At 43.1% G+C, this 18,351-nt stretch overlaps 1 protein-coding gene and 1 non-coding gene across 2 annotated transcripts in view; both read right to left on the reverse strand.

Moving 5' to 3' along the window:
• The window catches only part of LOC141617406 (uncharacterized), a 69,718-nt gene that overhangs the window by 37,878 nt on the left and 13,489 nt on the right, over window positions 1–18,351 (reverse strand). The window lies entirely within an intron of this gene.
• On the reverse strand, window positions 16,837–16,943 carry LOC141624207 (small nucleolar RNA R71). The gene has a single exon (XR_012534017.1). It is a non-coding gene; the product is annotated as a small nucleolar RNA R71 (small nucleolar RNA).

An 18,351-nucleotide genomic window follows, 5' to 3' on the forward strand; every position in this document is an offset into this window, starting at 1 on the left:
GGGACTAGCTCCATCAACATACTCCTAAAAAAAAGAACGGTTGGCCTTGCCAACCTCTCGATACTTCAAGTCGACAACCTCGTCCTTACGGAATTTGGACCTCTCTTCCAAGGACGGAGCGCGTGACCACTTGACATAAGCGGGAGTCACCCATGTCGTGGCAAAGGGGTTTGGTACCTCCCAAAGCGGCGGAGTGTCCCACCATCTTTTGAAGACCTCCACAAGCTCAGAGTTCCGGAAAACATTCTCTTGGACAAGGGTATCTTGAGGGGGCACCTTTTGTTGACGCCCCATTTGCCTCATGAGCCTTTCGGGATAAATGAAGGAAACAACCTTCAAACCCACCACCATCAAAGAACGAGGACTAGCACCCGAAGCGGGCAACCCCGTGAAGGACCTCAAGTGCCACCATGGCACCACCCAACGGATGTGAGGACCACCCTCCTCCGCCAATCTTGCATCCCAAAAAGCCTCGGTAGAAGCAAAACTATCCGAGTACAACTTCTTCCTCATGGTAAGGTGACGGAAGGAATAAGAAGAATTAACCGGAGGCTCTACATACCTTAGCCTCTCCAATAGCCACACTTGGAGGATCCTTGGGGACCCAAATGAAGGAACTTCCCCGCAAGAGCCTTCCTTATCCAAAGCTTGGATGATCTTTCCAAGCACCAACCATGATGGATCTCTACCATGCTCCATTTGCTCAACCACATGTATAAGGGTCATGCTACCATAACATTTTGGCCCCTCCTTCTTCAAAACATCAACAAAGAGGTACACATGGACAAGGCAAGAGCCCTTCTCCTAGCCACCTCCGAAACATTGGCATCTAATCGGTTGGAAAAGATGTTGATAAGAGCCAACATATCCACACCATGTGGAGCAAGAAGAAAAGACTTGACTTGTCGACAAACCCAACATGGAACGGGATTTCTCCTTGTAGCACAACCGAGTCGGAGGAAGCACCGAAACACAACCCGGCCACCTACCAATGGCTCCAACTACTTCGGCAAGAGGACAAATTTTACCTTTCGGAAAGACGAAAACATGGTGTTTCGAATCCCAAAACCGAGAACATGCTTCGAGAAATGAGGATTGCACCTTGACTTGACGGAGCACCAACAATTGACCAACTCCCATACAAATGAGTTGATACTTTTCGGGAGGCGACAAATCCCGGCACCATTGTCGCAACACATTCTCAAAGGCATCCATGAAATATTTTTGTGGAATAAGAAGAAGTTTTGAAGAGATGTTTTGTGTTTCGGATGATGAAACAATGAAGCGCAAACATCACTATTTATACAAAAATGATTAGCGCGTTTTTCAGAAAAAGGGGAGAGTTGGCTCCCATCGCCAGGCTGCTCACGCCTCTTTAGGCCCTCTCCCAGGATTCCCGCTTTGACTTGTCTTTTTCAACTTGTGTTTTCTCCTGACACCTCAAACCTCCCGTCAGAACGCTTGCGCCTCTTCGGGATGGTCCAAGACATTTTGTGTTTCCTCACACTCGCATTTCCTTATTTTCGTGTTTTACGAAATCTGACACGGTTTCCATAACGCAGCTTTAAACATACGGATTTTTCTTTCTTTTTTTAAGGGGGGAAGGGCTAGTCGCCCCGATCCGCGACGGATCGTTTCCATGTCAATCAAAATTCCGAAAATTTTTCGCTTTTTCGCAATTTTACAGCAAAAATAAAAATCGAAAATTGATAACACGACGTCAGTTTTCCTCAAATATTCAAGCACTCACAAATTCGAGTCTTGACCTCACGAAAATCAAATCAAATACACTCGTAAAAATCTTTTCTAAAATTCATCCCCGACGATTTGAGTTTGAATTTTTCGAGTCACAAATCAATTTCAACAATTTCAACGCAATTTAATTCACGACACTTAATTGCTCAATTTCAAATTAATTCCTTTTGTGAGTCCAAACGTGACGACTTGTCGCAAAAATTTTCAAAATTCAATTTTAACTTCAAGTCATCGTGGTTAATTTTGTTTTCAATCAAATGCTTTTACGTGTTTACGTTTATGCATACGTGCTACCTGTTGCCTGTTTTCTACACTAACGATACAGGAACTGGTGCAAAGCAAAAGGAGAATTGACAGCCGACATCGCTCCTCTGAAACACAACACAAAAAAACCAAAAATCACAAAATGAACCACAATCCAAAAACACATATATACAAACCTCCTCACGCAAAATACATCGACATACGTTTGATACAAACGTCTGACCATACAAACAGGATCCAGTATAGACATCTATCATACAGACACTGGCCTAAGACAACAAACTGGGGGCTATCCGCCACCTACCAAACTAAGCACTCCCTATCCTTTCGCTCGGAAAAGAAAGGGAGCAACACGGGAAACAGAGGAGCAACAACGGAAGCAGAGGTGGTTACCATGATGGTAATACCTCGTTCCTGCTCCACGACAAAAAAGAAGACAGTGTCTGGCAGACTTTGGATGATAAGGAGGCCAAGGACCATGATGCGATGCACCACCCCGGTGTTGACCTCCAATCATCAGCTGCCCTGTCTATAAGCCACAACGAAAAGGACAAGCCGGCTGCGACAGCCGCCTCCCCTCCTCTACGGAAGCATCCTCTACCACCACCTCGGCTCCCGCAGCCTCCACAGTCGCCTCTCCTCCTCCTGGATCATCCTCCTCTTCCAAGGCCTCCGCAATGGACCCCATAGGTCCTAAATGGTACCCTGCAATCAAGGTCAAACAAATGACGGCAACCGAAATTTCGGCATTACGACAGCGTAAATTGGACAAATCCAAAAAAAAAAAACCTGCAAAGCAAAACAAGGGCAATCACGCCCAAATCCAACCAACCAAACAAAACAATTTACAAAAACGCAAAAAAAAAAAAATGACTCGCCCTTCTTTTCAAGCAAAAGACGAGTCAAAACAACCACAACAAAAAATGGCACCCCAAGACCCACACAAGGTCCGCCAACAAACCAAAATACGTTCCCGATGCAACCGGGGTATTTTTCTACAACTCAAAGAGGTAATTTCTACGCCAATTTGAGCGCAAACCGGTCAAAAAGTCAAAATACGACTACGACAAGGCAACGTGATTTTAGCACGCCTCAAGGCAACCTAAACTACCAATAAGGTCCATTTCAAGGCAAACTGACTCAATTCAAGCTTAAACAGGCGCTTATTCCGTTAGACATAAGACCATCACAAAAGGCAAAAATTCCAATTTTGCCCACAATACCCAACAAAGGTCCACAATGGCAAATACGGTCTTTCCCGACTACAATACAACCTAGTGGGACCCACTATCCAAGCAAATAAACTTGGCATTGTGAGATGAGACGGTTTCTCCACCTCACTCACGTCTTTCGAACATAAGGAGTGGGAACAGGGACCTAAATGCAAACTAAAAGCACCCCTATACTCCTAAACAGGTTTCTAACCTAATGCAATCATCAATTTAACTCGAAATGGGCTCAATCAAAAACCCCAAATCGATTTTCTAGGGTAAACTTTTCGCCCTAATTCAATTTAGCTAAAGGACCAACAAATTCAAATGGATTCAAGAGGGAATACATACCTTGAGATGACATTGCTGAAAATGGCACGAATGAAAGCAAGCAAAGGTCCAACAATGGCTATTTTTGTGGTTTATTTGTGTCGAAGGTCGAATATGAAGTGAGGATGATTTGCGGACCAACCTCGCGTCTTTTACAGAAAAATAAGGAAGCTCCCTTGGTTCGCCAGGTAGCTCGCGCCTCAATCAGGTGCTCCCTGCTCTTTCAGCGAAATTTTGGGCTTTGGCCCAATTTCCGGTAATAAACTTCTAATTTTCAATGACGATATTAAAGACTGTCATTTTTCAAATTCAAAAACAAATAGTGAAATCAAAATTCACTATTTTCCTTTAAAAATTCAAACAAACAGCGATCAACCGCCATTTTCCCTTCAAAAACAAAATAATAGTGGAAAATTCAAAAATTCACTATTTCTTCAAATTAAATGACGGCGATTAAAACCGTCAATTTCAAAAATAATAGTGGAAAATTCAAAATTCACTATTTCTTCAATTTTCAATTTCAAGTAGAATAGTGAAGATTCAAAATTCACTATTTCCTCAAAATTCAAACGACGGCAATTAAAACCGTCATTTTCAAAATAATAGTTGGAAATTAAATTCCACTATTTTCACAACACATGTCAACGGCGGCAACATAAACCTTCACTTCAAAATAATAGTGAAGATTCCAAATTCAATATTTCCTTCACATGTCAACGACGGCACATAAACCGTCACCTCAGTCGTAATAGCGAAAATTTAAAATTTGCTATTTCCTTCAAAAAATTCAAACAAACGGCGATTAAAACCGCCACTTCAAATTCAAAAACGAATAATGAAGTTTCCAAATTCACTATTCTTTCAAATGCCAACAGGGGGCTTCCTCGCGGAACCCGCTTATTTAAAAAACAGTGATAGTGGAAATTCAAAATTCACTATTTTCACGCCGGCATCATGAGTCCGCTACTTTCTAAATAAGCCCATCCGAAGCGGCTATTCTCACGGTCAATTAACCGACCCTCCATGGCTGGCGAGCCTTACTACGCATCACGGCTGGCGAGCCCTCCTCAGGTACGCACCATGGCTGGCAAACTTTATTACGCATCGCGGCTGGCGAGCCCTCCTCATGTACGCACCATGGCTGGCGAGCCTTACTACGCATCGCGGTTGGCGAGCCCTCCTTAGGTACGTACCATGGCTAGCTAGCCTTATTACGCATCGCGGCTGTCGAGCCTTCCTCATGTATGCACCATAGCTGGCGAACCTTACTACGCATCGCGGCTGGCGAGCCCTCCTCAGATACGCACCATGGCTGGCGAGCCTTACTACGCATCGCGGCTGGAAAGCCCTCCTTAAGTACGCACCATGGCTGGTGAGCCTTATCACGCATCGCGGCTGGCGAGCCCTCCTCATGTATGCACCATGGCTGGCGAGCCCTCCTCAGGTACGCACCATGGCTGGTGAGCCTTACTATGCATCGCGGCTGGCAAGCCCTCCTCACATACGCACCACAGCTGGCGAGCCTTTATCCGCAAAAGTGCAAGGACGTATCCAAAGATGCCTCAGGTATGACTCCTTCTTATGGCTGACGAGCCTTTGTACGTAGTCTAACGGACTTTAAACGACCCGCACGGATAGTCGACAGACTCTAAAATGTTCCCGACGACAAGTCCTTGACTCGTACCCTCGAGTCGCCTTGGCGTCGCCCTTCCCGATGGCAGGTCCATGGCCCGAATCCTTTCGATTGACCTGGGGGCTTTACTTTGACTTTTTCCATGTCCAAGCCTCAGTCAAAATTGGGGCTCTGTAGATACTCAGTATCTGCTGAGACTCCAACAAACACCCGATGATTATCGGACTACAACATCCTTTGGAATCGCGGTGTTTGATCGACAGTTTGTGTACAACTTTACGTCGGAAAATTTAAAACGATTTCGAAAATAAAACATTTCAAAACTTTTCAAAAGTACCTGGAGTGTTTAATACACGATGACGAGGTCGTAATGACACTAACTAGAGTCAAAACCGACACCGGACTAAAAACCGACTCAAAAATTAAAATCCCGACTCCAACAACGAGTCAAACCGAGTCAACCACCAAAAACAAAACATTTAAAGTCTTCTATACTAAGATTTCCCGGATTCATGAAGGGTCAAGTACCAAACATGTGACTACAAATCCTAGGATAGAACAAATCATGATTGCACTTGTGTGAAAGTGACAGGACAACTCGAAGACCCGCGATGTGGCTCGCGCCTCTTTGAGCAGCCCAGGTGGCCACGTCGCTCAAAACTCAAACAACCACTCATTTTCCTATAAATACCCCTTAAATGCCCCCATTTGAGAACTTACACGAGTGTCCGCCCCCTCTTTTCTCCCTTAAAATTCTCGACTCGACTTCTTAAGTCACAATCCGACGCGTATTTACGACCTACCGATCGTAAATACAAGCCTTACATATTGTTTGGTACCGTCATCGTGCATTAAATCACTTGATCGACCATTTCGACCACTACACCGTCACTAATCTTAATAAAACACTCTTTTTACTTACCAAAATGGGTTTAAACCGAGTCTTTTTCCGACCAAACGAGTTGGTACACTTACGATGGTTTCTCGCCATAACCAAACACGTAAGTATGAGGGTGTAAAAATCCTTATTTTATCATGTCTTCATTTGTTTTATGACTATAACATGCTAAAACATGCATAACACGATCCAAAACATGGGATAAACGAGCCAAAACTGAGTTTTGGCATGAGGCAGAAGCCCCTTATTGTGCACATAGGCTCGCACCTCAATGGGGTGCCCAGGTCAGAACTCAACCGTGTTTGTTCTCGTCTTTTCCCTTTAATCCATTTTCATATTTTTAATCGGTTTTTACCATTTCAAATATTTTCAAACCTTTTTTATTTTATTTTATTTGTTTTAAACCATAAAACATTTTTCACCCTTGGTTCCTCATACCATGACGGTTAAATCCGTGTTTCGGTGATAATATTTGGTTAATAACATTTAAAAGGTATTTAAAGCCTTTTATTTCTTTACATTTTGGGAGGTATTTTAAAGCCTTTCATCATTCCTTCACATTTCCAAAATAAACATATTAGTCACCAACACAAAGTCATCCTTGGTTCCACATACCATGTCAGATTTTAACCCGGGTACGATGATGAGTATTGACTAATTATATACAAATGAACTTAAAACAATTTGTTCATAATTATTTTCAAAACTATTCATATCAAGCTTGCCACGTCGAACTCGACACCGAATATCATCAAAATAATGATGATTATTCGAGTCTCGTTCCTAAAATCAACAAATACGGTCTAAACGACCCTTTCAAACCAAACCGGGTCAAATACCCATTTTTCAATACGTTTTATAAACTTTTTTCAAATGGTCAGAGCACGGCATATAACCGTTGACTTACCCGTGCCTAAACAGGCCTTTTCTTCCTTATTTTCAAAACCAGGGGAGGCCCCCTTACATCGCCGGCATGCTCGCGCCTCTTATGGCCGTCTGGCACAGGGCCTGTTCCCCTTCCAGCATTAGTCTAGGGCGATCCCGACTCTGGTTAACCCGGATATAGGACGGATCATATGACTGTTTGCTCATTCAAAATCACATTTGTAAAATGCCTTACTAAGACAAATGGATCACGTTATGCACCATAAACCTAATACGGTAAATGGATGTTTAATTTCCGTCTTGCATGCAAATCAACCATTAATCCAACTCGACATCTTATACTTGATACTTGGATTAAATCAACCGACTTAGAAAGCTCTCACATGTTAGGTTTAAATTATTGGATGCGCATTCATGCATTTAAACCGTTTTATCAACTTTTGCATTCAACCAACCAAGATCGATCAGTAGAGGCCGCTACCGCGGGCGGGATTGGGTGTCTAATTAAAGGGATTCCCAATACGTACCTTCACCTCTTACTCAGAAACTTTGGATGGTGGACGAACTTATCCAGGGCGTACGAGAGTCATTCTAGAGATAGGATGCTAAAGAGGGACGATTCCTTATCTTTAATACCTATGTCAAACACTGCTTTGTGCTTAATTTGACCGAGGTATAAAGTGGATTCGAACGGGTTCCAAACATCCCAAAAATGCTTGGTGGCGACTCCGAACATCTCTAACCGTTTCGAGACCCTTATCGAGACGAAACCGACCGATCTAAAATGATCCGGTCGAAAGCATTTTTACGCCGCCGAGCGTGGCTTTCAAAAGATCGTTGTATGTCCACAGATCGGCTGGGCTTGCAGGTGGGCCATGTCCACATATGCATGTAGTCTAATAAGAAGAATTTAGTCGACTTGTAGGTGTTGTAAAGTCACAAATGACCCAGCTCCGGGACCCAAATCTTCTTATGAACTATATGACATGAACTAACTTAAAATCCAACAATAATAAATTGCCTGCATCTTGTTAGGCCTGGAAATCCACAGACCGCCCTAATCAGTATTTCATCTAAACCTGACTGCCAGGCTGTCAGGGTGCCAGGCTATCATGGCACATGAAGATAGGCGCCAGGCCATGGAGAGGACAACGGTCAAAATATCAGGACGATATTAGACCATAATCGCGTATATTAAAGGAATTAAATGCGCAACATTAAGTGTGAAGATTATGCAGTAAATACGATAATTAAGAGAGAAATATTCGGTGATTATTACTGGCAATTATGGAGAATATTCTGCCTTTAATACCAGATCAAGCAGCCGTTCAGGGAAGAAGACTATATAAGGAACACTTTGAAGATTTCAGGAATCATCCCAATCATACGCAAGAAGAAGCATACGCAATACTTAGAGAAATAAAAAGATTGTTATTATCATATAATTATTCTCTCAAATTACATAGTGAAATCCTCTCCTGGCTTGGTGCCCGTGGTTTTTTCCCATTCAAGGGTTTTCCACGTACAAAATTGCTTATCTTGTTATTGTTGTTATTTCATTTACGTCTTGTTATTGCACCCTGACGACCTGACCAACTGACTACCTAGAGCTAGTTAACCCCACACAGTTTCACCCTGACCTGATTTCGCCTTGCGCAAAATCCACACAAAATAATTGGCGCCCACCGTGGGGCATCTAGCTCTTTAAATCCTTTTTTCTTATCTTACAAAAACTCAAAAATCCTATAAAAATGGCCCAACCCACCGTTGAAGAACAATTGAACGCAGCTCTCCAAAAAATCACTGAGTTGGAAAGCCTGAAAGAAAAATTGGCCCAAACTGAAGCAGAAATCCTGCAATTGAAAGAATCTGAGTCGGCCCTGAAGCAAAAATTGGAAAAAAAAAACCCAGGGGTGCTCTAGATTCCAACCAGAACCCCGTTTTCATGAATCATTAAGAACATTGACTTTTCCAGCTTTGGGAGCCCAAGTATTCCTAAAGTCATTAACGTAGATGGTGATGATGAACCAAAAGATGATGATAAAGAGAAACCTGATGAATCTGCGGCAGCCATCATGATGGCAGTAGTTCAGGAGATCAAGAAACTCAACGAAAAATTCGATAAGATACCAGGAGTACCTGCTAGCATGGAAGAAGCTGCCTCTAATAGCTATGCTGATTCGCCTTTCATAGACGAAATAGCAAAAGTAGACCTACCAAAAAAGTTCACAATTCCATCCATGAGGGTCTATGATAGAACCACGGATTAAGAAAATCACGTAGCTCTTTACAAGCAAAAGATGTTTGTAGCATCTATTCCCAGCGAGTTCAGACAAGTTTGCATGTGCAAGGGATTTGGAACGACCCTGGCTGGTCCTGCCCTGCAATGGTACATCAACCTGCCAACTGGCAGCATCCATTCCTTTGCCAACCCGATCAACAGTTTCAACCAGCAGTTTGCAAGTAGCAGGGAGTTGGAGAAACGATCCAGTGACCTTTACCGAGTTACACAGAAGCCTGATGAAACTCTCAGGACATTCCTCGCAAGATTCAACAAAGAAAAAGTGTTTATACCCAGGTGTGACATTGGAACAGCAGTGGAGGCATTCAGACAGGGGTTACTACCATACAATGACTTATACAGCGAACTCACTAAGTATCCCTGCCACACCTTCGAAGATGTTCAGGCCAAGACTCTCGCTTTCATCAGGCTGGAAGAAGATAAAAGCTACAAACTTGGATCACCCAGTAGACCAAGGGTTCATGAAAGAAGCAATAGGAAAAGCAACAAAGGGAACAATTATAGACCTACTCCATATTCCAGGCCAGATCAGTCAGAAGTCAACATGGCTCATGAATATCAAGGTAAGGTTAAGGTTTATCCACCTATCTCCAAACATAACTTCAGTGTTGATATTGCAGGATTGATCCAGAGACTTGACAACATGGGAACAGCAGTTAGATGGCCCAGGAAGTCAGAAAATACAAGTCCCAGAAGAGACAATTCAAAATGGTGCGAATTTCACATGAACATTGGACACACCATGGATGATTGTTTTACCCTGAGGAAGGAAGTAGCCTACCTGCTAAAGTCAGGATATTTGAAAGATCTGATCAAGATAAAAGGCAGGAACGCAAACCAAGATAAAGAAAATCAGGAGCATAAGCAGGATCGCAATCTCCCTCCACCACCACCAATCTATGAAGTAAAATTCGTATCTGGCGGTTCAGAGATTTGCGGCCTGACAAGTTCAAGAAGAAAAAGATAGCCAGGACACCAAGGACTCGTGTCACCCCGCAAACCGGATCTTGTCCCAACAATCACTTTCAATGATTGTGACCTGGTGGCATCCACGATGTTCATCATGATGGCCTGGTGATTTCTATGCAGATTGGAACGACCCACAAGTAAGAAGGATTACGGTAGATGGAGGCAGCTCGGTGAACCTGATCATGCTTGACGTCTTCGAAAGCCATGAAGATAAACGAGGATCAAATCACCAAGAAATACGGCGTCTGGTAGGATTCGGTGAAACCAGGAGCACTTTAGGAGAAATACACCTCCCAACCTACGTGGAAGGAGTCTCATCCTATGAGAAATTTGGAGTCCTTGACTGCTTGTCATCCTACAACGATATCCAGGCGGACCTTGGATTCACAATGTCAAGGCCGTACCATCAACCTATCACCAGTGCATCAAGATACCAACAGACTGGGGCATAGCCACAATCAAAGGGGATCACAAGACTGCCCAGGAATGCTACACAGCAGCCTTGAAGCCTTCTAAGACAGGTAAGTCCCTGGCATAGCAATTATAGTAACCTGTCAGGAGCACTTATGTGGCACCTCCCAGAATGGAAACAGATCAGATAATCCTAGACCCTGAGTATCCTGACAGGTATGTATTGATAGGATCTGACGCACCAGATAGTGTCAGGCCTGAACTGGTAAAATTCCTTAAAAATAAATCATCTTGGTTTGCTTGGTCACATTTTGATATGACTGGAATTACTGCTGATATAATTACTCATAAGCTCAATGTTGACTGTTTAGGTATTTTTACCCAAGTCTATTAATTAGGGTCAATGTAGTCTTACTCGTTGGTTGGATGTTTGATCGTTCGTATGTCAATAAGTAAATAGAAAAATAAAGTGCGTAATGTAAATTAACACGTGAGATTTGGTGACGCGGAAAACTTGATGTGGGAACAACCGCGGGAGGGACGGTACCCTGCCAAGTATTTCACTATATGAATAGGAGGATGATTATAATTATGGCTCAAAACTAATCCTGCTGGCCCTAGGTGTCAGGCTTGCAAGATCTTAGACGAACGTATATTATATGTCGAGATGTGATCTTGAATGTTGATGTATGAATGCGGGTGTTGAATGTCCTCTTTCTTGATTTGATCCTTTGGCTATTTATAGGGTAAGAACCCTAGATATGTCCTACCTCGAATATGGAAAGGGAATATAATTTCCATAAAGACTCTTTCCAAACTCGGACTCCCTTCCCAATTCTCCCTGATCTCCCTAACTTCTCCCTGATACCTCTTTCCTTAATCCGGACGCCTTCTACGATGGGCTCATGATCTCTCTTGAGCCCGTTTCTCCTTTCTCCAACCGCGGGCTTCCTTCCTCCTTATCACTTCTTCCATAGCCTTTATTTTATTAAGTGGGCCTTCTTTGTTGTGCTATTTTTAGCCCAAACAGTTTGCCCCAAATTTCTTGTGAAGTACGCTTTCAAGTATCGAGCAAGGAATTTACGTAACCAAATGGTAAAAACCCTAAGCCGTCTTTTACACTCCTTCCCATGTAATCCATCATTTCAGCCGCCCTATTCCTCTTTTCTCTCACCCAACTCCCTCTCTCCTCTTTATAACTCCAACGTCCATCCTCCACTTTCATTAATCCCAAATCATTTAAAAAAATACTCCTCTCTCTTAAACCCTCAACCTTCCCTTTCCTTTGTTCTTCGCCGGCTTTCACTAGTCCTCTTCCTCCGTCTCCTTCATCAGGTAATTCTTCCTCCTTTCTTCTTTAATTTTCATTTTTCTCTCTCCACCATGGGTAAAACTAGACAATCCTCATCAACCTCCATACCTTCCGACCGTAATGTTGACCCAACCTTTCCTTCTCGGGGACTTTTTAAGCATCCTCACGACTGTGACTCTGCTTTAACTCCGGCCGACATTCCCATGATCAAGAATCTGCTTGGTCTTGGTGACGGGGTGGATATCGCCATCCCTGAACCAGGGCAAAAAGCCGACGCCCTCCGTCCAGGGTGGGTTAGTTTTTACCTGTACCCATTTAGATATGACCTCCGTTTTCCTTTCCCTAAACTCATTTAAGACTTCATTTTTACCAACAACTTTGCCATGGCACAAATTTCTGCTGCCATTTGGAGAGTTCTTCTCTACTCTCTGGCCGTCGGTTAGAACACTAGTAAACACGTCACTCTGGGTGATCTAGCCCATATGTACAACATCAGATCCCTGGGCTGGGGTCAGTTCTCATTCCGGGGCCATGGAGAGGCTCCCTTCAAACACGCGTCAAAATCCCGTGATGAGAAATGGTTTGAGGACTTGTTCTACGTGAGGAAGGACTCCATCCAGCCTCGTGATGATTATATCTTCGAGAAATGGGTTCTGACTTCGAGTAAGTAGTCTTCCTGCCACATGATTTATTTTATCTTGCTGCTTACTAGCTTACTTCATCGTCTTCGTGCAGGCCCCTGTGACCTTACCCGTATTGGTGCCAAGATCACACTGCAACAAAGCATTCAAGCATCTCCGAACCGAGAGAAAGTTTCGGATCCGCTTACGATTTTTCACCTGCTTCCAACTCCAATCCTCCTCAGTCAGCTCACAGTATGTCTTCTGGTAAGGCTTCTTCAACCACTTTCATTTGCATGCTGTTTCTGATGATGTTTTAAGAATTCTGTCGTCTGAGGCTATATGCGCTTGCGGGTTCAAAAGCCGATCAATTGGAAATCATCCTCCAAAGTGCCAAAAGAAAGAGACCTTCTGCTAGCCCTGATGTGGCCTCTGCCTCCAAGAGGAGTGCTCCCGCTGCCTCCTTCCAGACTCCTCCCACAATTTCCAGTTCTGCTGTACGTGAACCCTTGGAGGTCGACCCGTTATCTCGCCATCCGCCTACTCCTCCTGCCAGTCCTCGTGCTTCGTCTAGTGGAGGCATCATTGCTCATTTCCCATAGGGCTTTGGGAATGTGGACAAGGTGCCGTATTGGCCAGAGATTGACCAGCTGCTCTTCCCTCCCGTTGAGGAGACGTTCTCAGAGTTCTCCCCAGAGGAGATGGCTGAGAATGACGTGCACAATGCCTTCATGGTAAATACTCTTCTTCCTCTACCTGTTTGTCTTTTCTTGTTTAGTTTTTATCTCTCGACTTCCTTGCTGACTTCTGAATTTTCATGCCCCAGACTCTTCAGTCTGCACTCTACAATAGGAAGATGATTAACATAGTGCAGACCACCAGCCGTGCTACCAGCACCAAGAACCAGGAGCTGAAGGAGACTGTTGCTTATCTGGCACAGCAGCGGATTGATCTGAAGGAGCGCGTGGTGGAGCTGAAGACGGAGCTTTGTCACCAACCAAGAAGAAGTCAAGGAGGGGCGATCGGTGGCTCGTACTCAAGCGGTGTGCAACACTTTCTCTGACTCCCTCAAGCGCTCTGACGAGAAGATCAGTGAGCTGATCTCCCTGGCCACCAACGTTGTTGCCTATGCTATCTGGCGGGGAAAGATCAGCGGGATGCGTGCTGCCCTCGCGGAGGCCTTTACCTAGCGGGCTATAGAGGAAGAGGAGAAGTAGCTGGAGATGCTCTACCCCACCCAACCTGATCTGAGTGTGCTGATGCCTGAAGTTGGGGAGGTGAATTCTCCGCACTTTGGCCGAACAATTTCTTTGGGGATGGAGTTGAAATGTCCCAGGATGCTGCTGACGGAGCTCAGGGAGCTATGGCGGCTAAGGATGTGCAAGCTGGTGCAGTACCTGAAACAGGAGGTCAGCAGGCAGAGGAGACGCCGGAGGTGGAGGTCATTAATGTGACCGACAATTAAGTATTTTGTGTTTTGATGAACTTTTTTTGGCAGTCTGGCCCAGAGGTGGCAGACTTTGTAAGTTTTAAAACTTTTTCTGTGGTTGCTCCGCCAAGGTGGCGGTTAAACTTTGGGCCGTACTTTTGCCATAGTTTGAAAATGCCCCTTGTCACAGTTTGGCAAGGCTTTAGCTTACATATCGTGTGCCTGTTATTTATTTTCCTTGTTTTTAGGAAATCTGTGGTGTTAGCCTGCTTGACTGATTTAGGCGAGTCCTGTCAACCTGAAAAGGCCGACGTTCTGACTCAGCTAGCTACCGTGTCAGCCTGGTGGCTGATTTAGGCGTTGATGTGACCATAATTGGCGCATATTTAGCCCCCGAATTACCTTTGTTTCCATGCTTTTTAGTGCTTATTTGGGTCATTTCTTATCTTTAGTTCTTTGTTTTGCATATTCTTTGAGATTTTGATCCCTTGGTAGGAAAGGAGTAAGAATCTTGCATTTTCATGGCAAATCGAGACTAAATTGATCAAATTCAATGACCAAGCATCAAGGAGAGACAAGATTAGAAGGCCTTTGTACATATCTTAGTAGAAGAGCAATGTTGAGAAAAGATCCTTGAGTCCCCAAGGAAATCCCCAAGGAATTTATGAAGAAAAGGGAAGAAAAGAAGAAGTTACCACGCTGACTGACAATCCGAGCGGATTGTCAACAATCCGATCCCGCCCTTGCACAATCCGAGCGTCCCGGTGGAATCCGCTCGGATTCCCCTCAACAATCCGCCCCGGATTCCCAGAATCCGCTCGATTCCATCGCCCAAATCCGCCGTCCCGACCTTAATCCGCCCGGATTCCTTCACAGCACGGGTTGTCTTCTTCAAGCTACGAAAAGAGAAGCCCTTATCTCAGAAAATACCGGGTCCTCCTTGCTCAACTTAAAAAGTGTAATTACTAGTTTAGCCCTTAGTTAACCCTAATGCATCCTCCCTAATTTTCACTATAAATACCCCATTAGTCTAATTAGAGGAGCATGTTCTTCTTATCAATAATTAGTGTAGTTAATATCAATCAAATCTCTCTTCAATATTGTAATCAAGTATTAATCAAGTTTTAATCCAAGTTTTAGTTCTTTAATCTCTCTTTTGTTCATTCTTTATTTTGGGTAATTGAAGATTATTTGGGTTATTATTGGGAGATTGACAACCTCTCAATCTAGCATTCAAGTACTTCTATTATTCTTGCTTTATTATTGGAATCATTAGTAGGTATAATCTCTTAATCCCTTTTTAATTATTGTTAATTACTTTCATTTATTCATCATATTTCATATTGTTGGTATGATTGACAACCTTGCTAGCATGATCAACATGATAATGAGTGAGTAGTCTCTTAGCTAGGGTTAATGGGTGATTAGGGGAAACCAACATGGGGAATGATTCATGCTTAAATTAATATGCTTTCATATCTTATTTGCTTGCTTGTTTTGATCTCAACTCATGCACATGTTATATTTGATGAAATGCTAAGCCTATGAATCCTTGCATTTACTATCATCTCCTACCTTTTCAATGAGACTTGTAAGACATAACCCAACTCGAGTCTCATTAGACCATGCATGTTGTTGAGTAGGGAAGATTAAGTCGACTTGTAGGTGTTGTACAATCTAATCAATTCGGCTCCGGGACCCAAACTTTCCTAGGATTGTAAGATATAACCCAACTCAATCCATCACAACAATAATTGCTTGCTTATAATTTGAGAACATGTTTGTATGATCATATCCCATGATTCCCCTATGACCCCATGACACCCTAGTGCCTTTAATCAATTGTTTACACCCCTTTAATTCATCTTGCTTGTTTATTTTCATTGTTATTCTAGTTTAGTAACCTTCTACATCAACCCAATTTGTGACACCCCTTAGATACCACTAGTTACAATAGAAATCTCATTTCAACTCCCGTCCCTTGGGATCCGACCTTTACTTGCCTCTTTACTAATTGTAGAGTTGCTTGTTAAGCTATAAATTGTGTTTTGATTCGACCGTGACCAACGACCACATCTATTTACTTGTGAATACGAAACGGACCGATCAAAAATGGCGCGTTCTTCAGGGACGGTGTTTGTTTGATTTAAATTTCCTTTTTTGTTATTAGTTGTGTCTTTCTTCGCCTTGAGGAAGTAAAAATCCTCAAGGTTTATTCTAATTGTTTTTGAGTTGTTTGATATTTTGCATGTCTAGAAGGTTACAAAGTGATTTGTTACCTTTTGACCGTGAAATCGAAAGAACCTTGACGAACAATAGGAGACTTGTTAGGAGGATTTGAGAGGTGTTAGTGAAGTTGTTCAACCCACTAGTGAGTTTGTCAATCCTTTCGCAATAGAAGGAGAAGAAAACCCATTACACAATACCCCACAAAATCCACCTACAATGCCAAAATTCTCGTCACACTCCGTACCCACCGAGGAGAATCTACCAAACGGTACTCCTACACCGCAACATCTCACCGGAAATTTTATTGCCAAGTCCGCCTTCATCCAACTAGTTAAGAGGAGCCAATTCGGGGGAATGCCTAGTGAGGACCCTCATTCTCATATGGAAACCTTTTGCGATTATTGTGATGCTATCTCTCAAACGGGCGTGACTCAAGACCAAATTAGATGGGTCTTATTTCCTTTTTCCTTAATCGGCACCGCAAAGCAATGGTTGAAGGGCCTTGATAAGGCCACCCTTGGAATAGATTCTTGGAAGAAGTTGGCTCTAGCTTTCTACAAAAAATTCTACCCACCGGAAAAGACCAACATGCTAAGAGCTCAAATTACGGGTTTTAAGCAAAGGGATGAAGATTCTTTGTATGAAGCTTGGGAGCGGTTCAAGGGAATTTGTCGCTCATGTCCTCACCATGGACTTAGCGAATGGTTTTTGGTACAACAATTTTGGAATGGTTTATATGAAGATTCTAGGAACATTCTCAATATGGGATCGAATGGGATGTTTACCGAGGTTGATGACAACCAAACTTGGAGCAAAATTGAAGAGATGGCAATCCACAATTCACAATATAGTAGGCCTCGCAAGGCTACTAGAGGAGGAAAGTATGAAGTGGACGCCGTTACTCAATTAGGTGCCCAACTAAGCTCCCATATCGATACAATCAACTTGAAGTTTGAACAAGCTATGGCTAGACTTGAGGAAAACTCAAAATCATCGAAGCATCATGTCAATGCCATGACGGCCTCCTCATCAATCCCAAGTGGGATATGTGAGAATTGTGGAACTTTGGGTCATGACCCAAGTGAGTGTAGGGGAACAACCGAACAAGTTAATGCCTTCCAAGCTTACAAAAGTGGTACCCCTTATTCAAATTTTTACATTGAAAACACCAAGTTCCATCCAAATCTCTCATACAAAAGCCAAAATGTTCAAAACCCTCAAACAACATACACTCAACCACCCATGAGAAACCAAAATCAAAGACCCTTTTACAATCAAAACCAAGGTTACCAAAATCAAAATCCATACAATCACCAAAATGACCAAGGTTTTGATGTCCAAAAAGCGGTCCTCCAAATGCAAAAGAATCAACAAGAATTTTTCACCCAAATGCAAAAAGATAGCCAAGCAAAAGAAACCACCATCAACAACATTCTAGCTCACACCAAGATGTTGGAAACACAATTGACTCAACTAGCATCTTCAAGCTCACAAAGACAAAAGGGGCAATTACCACCTCAAAGTAATCCCCCTAGACATGAAACGGTTAGTGCCATTCACTTGAGAAGTGGTATAAGGTATGAAGCACCGAAGAAGCAAGTTGAGGATGAAGTTGTGGAAGCTAGTGAGAAGGAAGAAATTGTGTAAAACTCCAAAGATGGAGAATCATCAAAAGAAGAAAGTTCAAAGAAAAATGAAGACAAGGCCAAAGAGAAGGAGCCCATTGTGATTAGACTTCCTTTTCCAAGTCGTCAAGCCAAGCCCAAATTTGATGATCAACTTGGAAAGTACATGGAAATTGTGAAGAATTTAGAAGTCTCAATTCCTTTCACGGAATTAATCAACCACGTTCCCGCCTATGCAAAGTACATGAAAGATATCCTCACAAAGAAGAAGTCGATCCGGAAACTTGAGACTATCGCCTTCACTAAGGTGAGTAGTGCAATACTTCAAGGGAGTTCACCTCCAAAGTTAAAGGATCCGGGAAGCTTCTCAATACCGTGTACCATTGGCGACACGACAATCAACAAAGCCTTATGTGATCTAGGGGCTAGTGTGAGTGTCATGCCGTACTCGGTGAGTAAAAGGTTGGGAATGGGAGAG

The sequence above is a fragment of the Silene latifolia genome, chromosome X, assembly GCF_048544455.1.
Source record: "Silene latifolia isolate original U9 population chromosome X, ASM4854445v1, whole genome shotgun sequence".
In the NCBI taxonomy this organism is placed as follows: domain Eukaryota; kingdom Viridiplantae; phylum Streptophyta; class Magnoliopsida; order Caryophyllales; family Caryophyllaceae; genus Silene; species Silene latifolia.